Consider the following 7,954-nt stretch of genomic DNA (forward strand, 5'->3'; position numbering starts at 1 on the left):
TGTCAAATTGGGAGCAGCGGCTGTGTCCCAATTGACATGAATGGGACATGAGCATGGAACACCTGTGCATCCTGTGCAGGCAACACAAGGCCCTCACATGGGTATACGCTTAAAGCGGAACTTCACCCAAAAGGGGAAGTTCCATTTTGCTGCCTCTTTTTAACTTTTGGCACATTCGATTTTTTTTTGGAGGGGAATGGGTATCTAGTTTTGATAGTTGTCCGCTCCCACTCCACTAGGCAAGCAGAGCAGAAGTTCGACCCCACCCCAGCCTCTTGGAACACGTTACAGGTCCCAGAAGGCTGCTGGACCATTCATAGAGCTCAGCGTGGCTCGCACATGCTCGCACGGCTGTGAAGTAGCAAGGAGTCACATCCCGCTTCTCACACTAAAGATGCCAGTTCCGGGGACCTGAAGACCAGGGAAGAACAGGCCCAAGAGAGGACAGCGCTGGATCCTTGAACAGGTAATTGTCCTTTTATTAAAAGTCATTTGTATTTGTAGCTGCTGACTTTTAATTTTTATTGCTAGGGTGAAGATCCTCTTTGAGTACTCCTGTATGAATGGCTCTATGCATCTTTAAACTTAAAGCGGAGATCCACCCAAAAAGGGGAAGCTCCTCTTGTTTGCTTCCTCCCCCCCTCCGCTGCCACATTTGGCACCTTTTGGGGGGGGGGGATACCTGTATCCACTCCCACACAGTCGTTGTGCGGCGAACTACAAAACTTCCGGCCCCTCCTCCTTCCCCATGCTGCCTTCTGGGAGATTCACAGGACCCAGAAGACAGAGGGACCACATGCACATGCGCAGGAAACAGGCTGTGAAGCTTCAAAGCTTCACTTTCTGTTTCCCTAAGTGAAGATGCTGGCGCCTGCACCAGAGCCGATGGACAGATGGGCTTGGGGTGCCGACATTGTGGGCTCGGTGGACAGGTAAGTGTCCTAATATTAAAAGTCAGCAGCTACAGAATTTGTAGCTGCTGATTTTTTATTTATTTTTTTCCCCAGGCTGGAACTTCACTTTAAAAATACAGCTATGAGTTTTTGTTTACTCAAATTATTTTTACTTTTTTTTTTTTTTTTTAAAGTTTTTTAAGACATATAGAGTAATTATTTCACTGGGTACAATATTTTAAATAACTACCTTGCTCAGAATTATTTTTATGGAGTAAATGTTAAAAAAAAAAAAAAGTAAACTTTTTTTTTGGAAAGAGTACAACAGTCTTTAAAAATGTATTTCTTTCCATGTGCACAGTGAATGCGCATGGATAAAAATACAAAGCTAGCTGCAGCCTATAAGGTTTGTTTACTAACAAACCTCATGCAATCATCATATAGCTACGTAAGAGAATGTAGATTGATGATTGATGAATTTTTTTTATTGCTGTCACAAGGAATGTAAACATCCCTTGTGACAGTAATAGGCATTGACAGGTATTCTTTATGGAGGAATCTGGGGTCTATAAGACCCCAAACCCCTCCTCTGCACTTGAAAATTTTCAAAATGCCAAGATCAGCGTTTTTGAATACTTTCGAGTTTTGAAAACTGGAGCTGTTGGCTCCCGAGTAAACTGGAAGTGATGTCATGACGTTGCTTCTGAGTTACCAAACCCGAGACCCCATTCACAGCCGACTCCAGCTTTGTTTGGATCTCCAGCCAGCCAGCGGATATGCCGGCTGGTCATTTGGGTCTCCCATTGGGACGGGAGAGCTCAGGTGAGCGGCTGATGACTGCGGGAGGGGGGCACCCCCTGCTTGTAATAACAGCCGAGCGGCTGCTTAGCCGCGTCAGTTGTTATTACAGGAAAGCCGACCGTTAGCTCTAAAAAATGGTATCGGGGTGATGCCTGCAGCCACTTGAAGCCAATGACATATAGGTACAAGTGGTTAAAAGTCTCCCAGCACACAGCATTTTGTTGATCAAAGTTAATCAATATTGGTGGATGTGAACCGGTTAATGTACACAATAGCATTGATAGAATACTATATAGTATATGAATTGTTTTTTTTTTGTTTGTTTGTTTGTTAATGTTGAGTTTCCTTTTCACTCACCAGAAAGTGTAAAAAAATTGATTTTACAATGAAATGAAAACTTGTACTGCATGGTTGATCTGCTTTTAACAACACTTCTAATTTTTGTTTGATCCTGTTACTATTTCTCCTAATTATGAACAGCTGGAAGTCATGACATCAGTGTCTCATTGCCTCTATAAGTAAATATAACTTACAAAATGCTAAAGGATTCTGCCCATAAAAATCAGGGAAAGCCAGTTAGACGCATTTTCATAGCAGACATAAAACTAACTATCCATGTCAACTAAAAGTTTGTTTTAAAATTACAGAAAGCAATGACAGTTTATGATCCACTTTATCATCATAACTAAAAGAGGTAATAGGTAGGATAAAAGCATGATATTAAACCTTCAAACCATATTCTGGGCAGGAAAATGAAAAGATGGATGGGAGGAAGGTATGATTGATAGCGATGTCTTACTTCTGCTCACACAATATAAGCCTATCATGAAGACATCACATCATAAAGCAATCATATATCAAATACTATGCTGTCTTCGCTCTCGATTTTAAATTGTATATTATATGAAAACTTAAAGTGCACCTAAATTGAAATATAAGTACTCCTCAAACACTAGTATAGTCATCGATGAGTTATTTTCTACTCAGTAATGAAAGCTAGACTACAGCTATGTCCCAGAATTCCCAGCTTTAGTGTCAGCGTAATGATACCAAATAACACATTTGGTAGATTAATAGATAATCATAGGCACCACATACCTAATATCAAATTTGTTGTATAGCATGGAATCATATGGGGATTTGATGATAGAATAAGATGAATTTCTTGGTTCTCCTGTTCCCTTTGACTCATGATAATGGAAATATGCAGATTATTCCTGTTTCTGAATAAGCTAATTGAGAAGTGTGTCTAAAACTGAGCCGACTCCTCTGCACAAAATTGTATCTATATGGAAACAAAAATTTTTCCAGTCCCAAAGGATTTACATTAATGGAAGAAATGAATATTGAATATGAGGTATAGTAAATATCTAATAGAGGCTGGCCACCAGGGGTAACAGAAGACCATATTACATATTCTTTATTTTAGCGAATTAGTCTAGTTTGTATGAATTTTATGATGCAACAATAAAGATGAGTTTTATATAAATAAGTGTTATTAATGTTTGCCATTAGAAAAAGTGATTGATGGAGCAAATAAGCAACTAACGTGTTTCAGCCTAAAGATAAGTAGAACAAATAAACGGTAGAAGTGATTTTATGGGAAACTACAAAACAAATAACCTTTCTTTTACAGCGGTTCTCTAACCCTACCCCCCACACAAAATAAGAATATAATCCCTCTTGATTAACTATGCACATTGGAAGGACTTTGTTAAAATTGTTATTCTGCTTCTTTAACCACTTCAACCCCGGAAGGACTTACCCACTTCCTGACCAAGCCATTTTTTGCTATACAGAACTGCGTTGCTTTAACTGACAATTGCGCGGTCGTGTGACGTTGTACCCAAATGAAATTGATGTCCTTTTTATCCCACAAATAGAGCTTTCTTATGGTGGTATTTGATCACCTCTGCGGTTTTTATTTTTTGTGCTATAAACAAAAAAGTGCGTCAATTCTGAAAAAAAATATATATATATTTTTTTAAGTTTTGCTATAATAAATATCCAAAAAAAAAAATTCTTTCTCAGTTTAGGCCAATATGTATTCTTCTACATATTTTTGGTAAAAAAAAATCCCAATTAGCATATATTGATTGGTTTGCGCAAAAGTTATCAAGTCTACAAAATAGGGGATAGATTTATGGCATGTTTATTATTATTTTTTTTTACTAGTAATGGAGATGATCTGTGATTTTTAGCAGGACTGCAACATTGTGGTGGACCGATCGGACAATTTTGTGGGACCAGTGACATTTATACAGTGATTAGTGCTATAAAATGCACTGATTACTGTTTAAATGACACTGGCAGGGAAGGGGTTAACATCAGGGGCGATCAAAGGGTTAAATGTTCCCCAGGGAGGTGCTTTCAAACTGTGGGGGGAGGGGACTGACAGGGAGTAGAGAGAGATCACTATTCCTAATCACTAGTAACAGACAGACAATCTCACTCTGCTCCCCTGACAGAACAGGGATTTGCTTTGTTTACACTGGCAGATCCCTGTTCTGCCTCTCTGTGGAGCAATCACAGGTGGCCCCGCTGATTGGCTCTCCCGCTAGCGATTGGGCATGGGGAAGGGGCCAGGAGTGCCAGCAAGGGACCTGAGAAGAGGAGGATTGGGGCTGCTCTGTGCAAATCCACTGCAACAGAGCAGGTATAAGTATAATGTTTGTTATTTTTAAACAAAAAAAAAAACAAGACTTTTGCATCACTTTAATCTTAAATCATGCAGGCACTAAGCAGTAAAAGTAAGCTAACCTGGAATTTATTTCCTGAGCAAGTTGCATTCACTCCCCCTCCCATCTGTAACACTGCAACCTTTTCATCTTAGTCTTTTTATAATCTCCCAGGACAGGCTGTGGAATGTAAATAATAGTAGTGCATACTGAAGTCACATTACATCAGAAGATCCATCACATTGGAAGGGCTAGGAGCAGAGTAAAACCCCAGACATGAAATCTAGGGAGATTGATTGATGCGTAGGGGTATCATGTGGATGACCACATTGCAGTAAAATACTAAAATCACGGGTTCTATATAAATGTGTAGTTGTATCATGATTGATGGGTAATGTTATTTTCATGTAAATGCCAGAGCTCATTTTTTTTACAACTTTTTACAACTTTCATAAAATTGTAATTGCTTTTTGATAAAATAAAAGAATTTTAATCCAAAAATGTGAATATTTTTCTTGGCTGCTAAAAAACCCCCTGAGGGAATTTTCCATTTTATATAATGTTTTGGGGTGTGCAGCACCAACAGCTCATATACATGTGTTATTCTATTCTAAGTGATTGACATCTAACATCCACCCCTGACTTTCCAATGTGAGCACACCAATGGCACTGTAAAAGCTCTGTGCAGAGTCCCAAGTGGAAATGATTTTGAGCAGTACACTTCTGTCCTCAACGTATTTATATCCAATCATAACCAGTCTTCTAGCGATTGGGGTTTTCATTGTTTGGCACAGGTTTGTTTTAAAGCTGAAGTTGCAACTCTACTTCCTTTCACACATCCAGGGTTTAACATGGCTGAACGAATTCTCCTGGATAACGTTTGATAAATGAGTGTTTTATTCTATGATTCCACCATCAATGACAGCATTGCATCATCATTTGAGGATGTATAGGTCTCTCTCAGATTAATTACAGGAGTTTCCCGGGTTACAAACAAGATTCTGTAGGTTTGTTCTTACATTGAATTTGTATGCAAGTTGGAACAGGTAAATTTTAGGTGTAACTCCAGCCAAAAATAATTTTTTACGTTTTTGGATAGCACAGGGAAAGGGTTAACACCCCTGTATCATTTGTATTTAGGTTGGTGCCTCTGTTCAAAAGATTTCACCTCACTTTCTGTCCCTGTGCTAATTGGATTTTGAAAATTTTGGGTTGTGGAGACACCTTTTTCCCCATGATAACTCTTACAGGAGTGAATTTCCCATCCTCGGCGTAGATTTCCTCACACTTCCTGTGGTCTCTCTCCGATTGTGTGAGTTGTATGTAAGTCAGATATATGTAACCCAAGGACTGCCTGTACAGTGATTTTTTGGTGATGTCAGTGGAGTTCCTCCTTACAACCTTTTCCTGTTCGATGGGATTTTCTACCTGCAGAAGCACAGAGCCTCCATAGGGGCTACGTTTTTCCACCCTCTCTTGCTAATCAGTGAAGGGGTTAGTGAGAGGAGATCCATGTCTTTGCAGGTGGAATCCCCCATGAACCAAAGATAGTGTGGCATGGGAGATCCATTGATGACCTCCTCCTTGTTTGGAGGGAGTCGTTGGAAACAGGAATAAAATTGGCTGAGAATTTTATTCATAATAATCTTAGCATTTTTCTTTACGTATGAGTGGGATATTACCACCATTAACTTTTGGGACACCACTTTTAAATAGGCATGTGGATACAGATAAGGTGCCCACCATCACTTATAAATTGTGTGCTAGTAACTCTACCCTTGAGGCCACACGCTGCTGGGGGGACAACTTATTAGGGCTGTACCTATAGGTGAATATCCGTGCCCATAGGAATAGTTTCTCTGATGACCTGTTTAAGAAGTAGTTGGAAATCTCTGATATACAATAGAAAAGAGGGGCTATCTGGCTTGGTCTCATGATAGGGGCAAGAGGATAGCGAGTCACAGAAGAAGGATCTATTGACAGAACTCAGAAATAAAACAGTTATTTTTAGAAGGCCCATCCTTGCAATAGCTTTCTCTGAGGAGCTTTATCCAATTGTTGAAATAGTAAAAAGAAACCTGTCTCTTTTGTTTTCTGATAACAAATAGTATGAAGTATTGAAAAAGGGATGTAGGTTCTCAGCTCCAATCCTGGGATCTCTGCTGTCTCTCAGTTATTTCCAAGATTATTCTCAGAGACCTCAGAGAACATGGTTAACCACTACTGGACACTATACATTTGCAATGCATGTACTGTTGTAAAAGTTATTTCATGTGCTGTATGCACTCTTTACTATGGGGGGCTGCATTACTTCACCTTTAGATTCCAAATCGGTTAACTATTTTGAGGGTTGGAACTGTTTTGCTACCCGCCCCTCCAGTGTTTTCAAACATTTTTGTTTGAAAATGAAGGTGAAATGTTATCTTTTTCTTTTCTTGGGGTGGAGAGGGTGTTTATGACACCAGGAGTGCGAAGTGAACCGGATATTTACACTCTGTTCCACGATGGCTTATGATTTGAATACCAAACTGGACATAAATTTGTGTCAGGCAGAATCCTGTTAAAATCCTTTTTCATCTGTCAGGAGCACAGAGAAGGTGGTGGAGAGGCTGCAGTCACAGTATATGGGAGCTTATGGAAGAAAGTAACACCCCTTTTCCACACAGCAGAAAAACTGCTTTGTGAATAGACAAGCGCTGAGCTTGCTCCACGACACATTTTATCTCATGTGTCGGGAAAACTGCTCAGAAGTGACTCATGCTGATAACAGAGGGACGAAGCACCAGAGAGAAACGACACTTAGAGCTTTGGAGAGAGATAAGTGAACACTACAGATATATGTGCTTTGCTCAGATTTCATGACTGAGGTTTACAACCTCTTTAAGTAGTCATATGATACTGGTGTTTGTTTAAATTTAACAGCTTCATTTTCCTCCAACACTTTTTACTTTTGTGATCATGATTAAGTGTCCTTTTTGTTGTATATGTGTGACTATGCTGGTTTTAATATATTATTCATTTTCTCCTCAGCCTCTAAATCTTAACAGTAACTAAATTACAATGTATTGGCGACTGCGTACCAGTCACCACAAGGTGCCTTCTACTACTACTCGCCCCCTGAAAAAAACATTTTTAAAGTATGGAACAGTTCCAGCAATTGGTGACCAAATTACCCGACCTAATGACTGTCAAATGAATGTCGCTTCTCTGCCTTTTGGCTAAGATCAAGTGTAGTATCTGTTCTTATTAGTTACCAGTGGCACTGTGCTAACAGTCCCAGCCTATGGTGGGCTGGGGTGGCGGTGGCTATGCAAATAAATTATATATATATATATTCCCGCACTATTATAAAGATGATAGTTTAACCGCTGCAAGCACCGAAAAAGGTCAGTCCATACCCGCACACATGAATTAAATGAAATAGATGCTGTTAAAAGATAAAGCTAAAATCAAACTAGTACGACCTGAGCAATATACAGTGGGGCAAAAAAGTATTTAGTCAGCCACCAATTGTGCAAGTTCTCCCACTTAAAAAGATGAGAGAGGCCTGTAATTGTCATTATAGGTATACCTCAACTATGA

General features: G+C 39.6%; 1 pseudogene; it reads left to right on the top strand.

Annotated features, from left to right (window-relative positions):
* Positions 1-7,570: 7,570 nt before the first annotated feature.
* LOC141130791 (U2 spliceosomal RNA) lies at positions 7,571-7,720 on the top strand (annotated as a pseudogene).
* The last annotated feature ends 234 nt before the right edge of the window (positions 7,721-7,954 follow it).

Source organism: Aquarana catesbeiana, linkage group LG02 (genome assembly GCF_042186555.1).
Source record: "Aquarana catesbeiana isolate 2022-GZ linkage group LG02, ASM4218655v1, whole genome shotgun sequence".
Classification (NCBI taxonomy): Eukaryota; Metazoa; Chordata; class Amphibia; order Anura; family Ranidae; genus Aquarana; species Aquarana catesbeiana.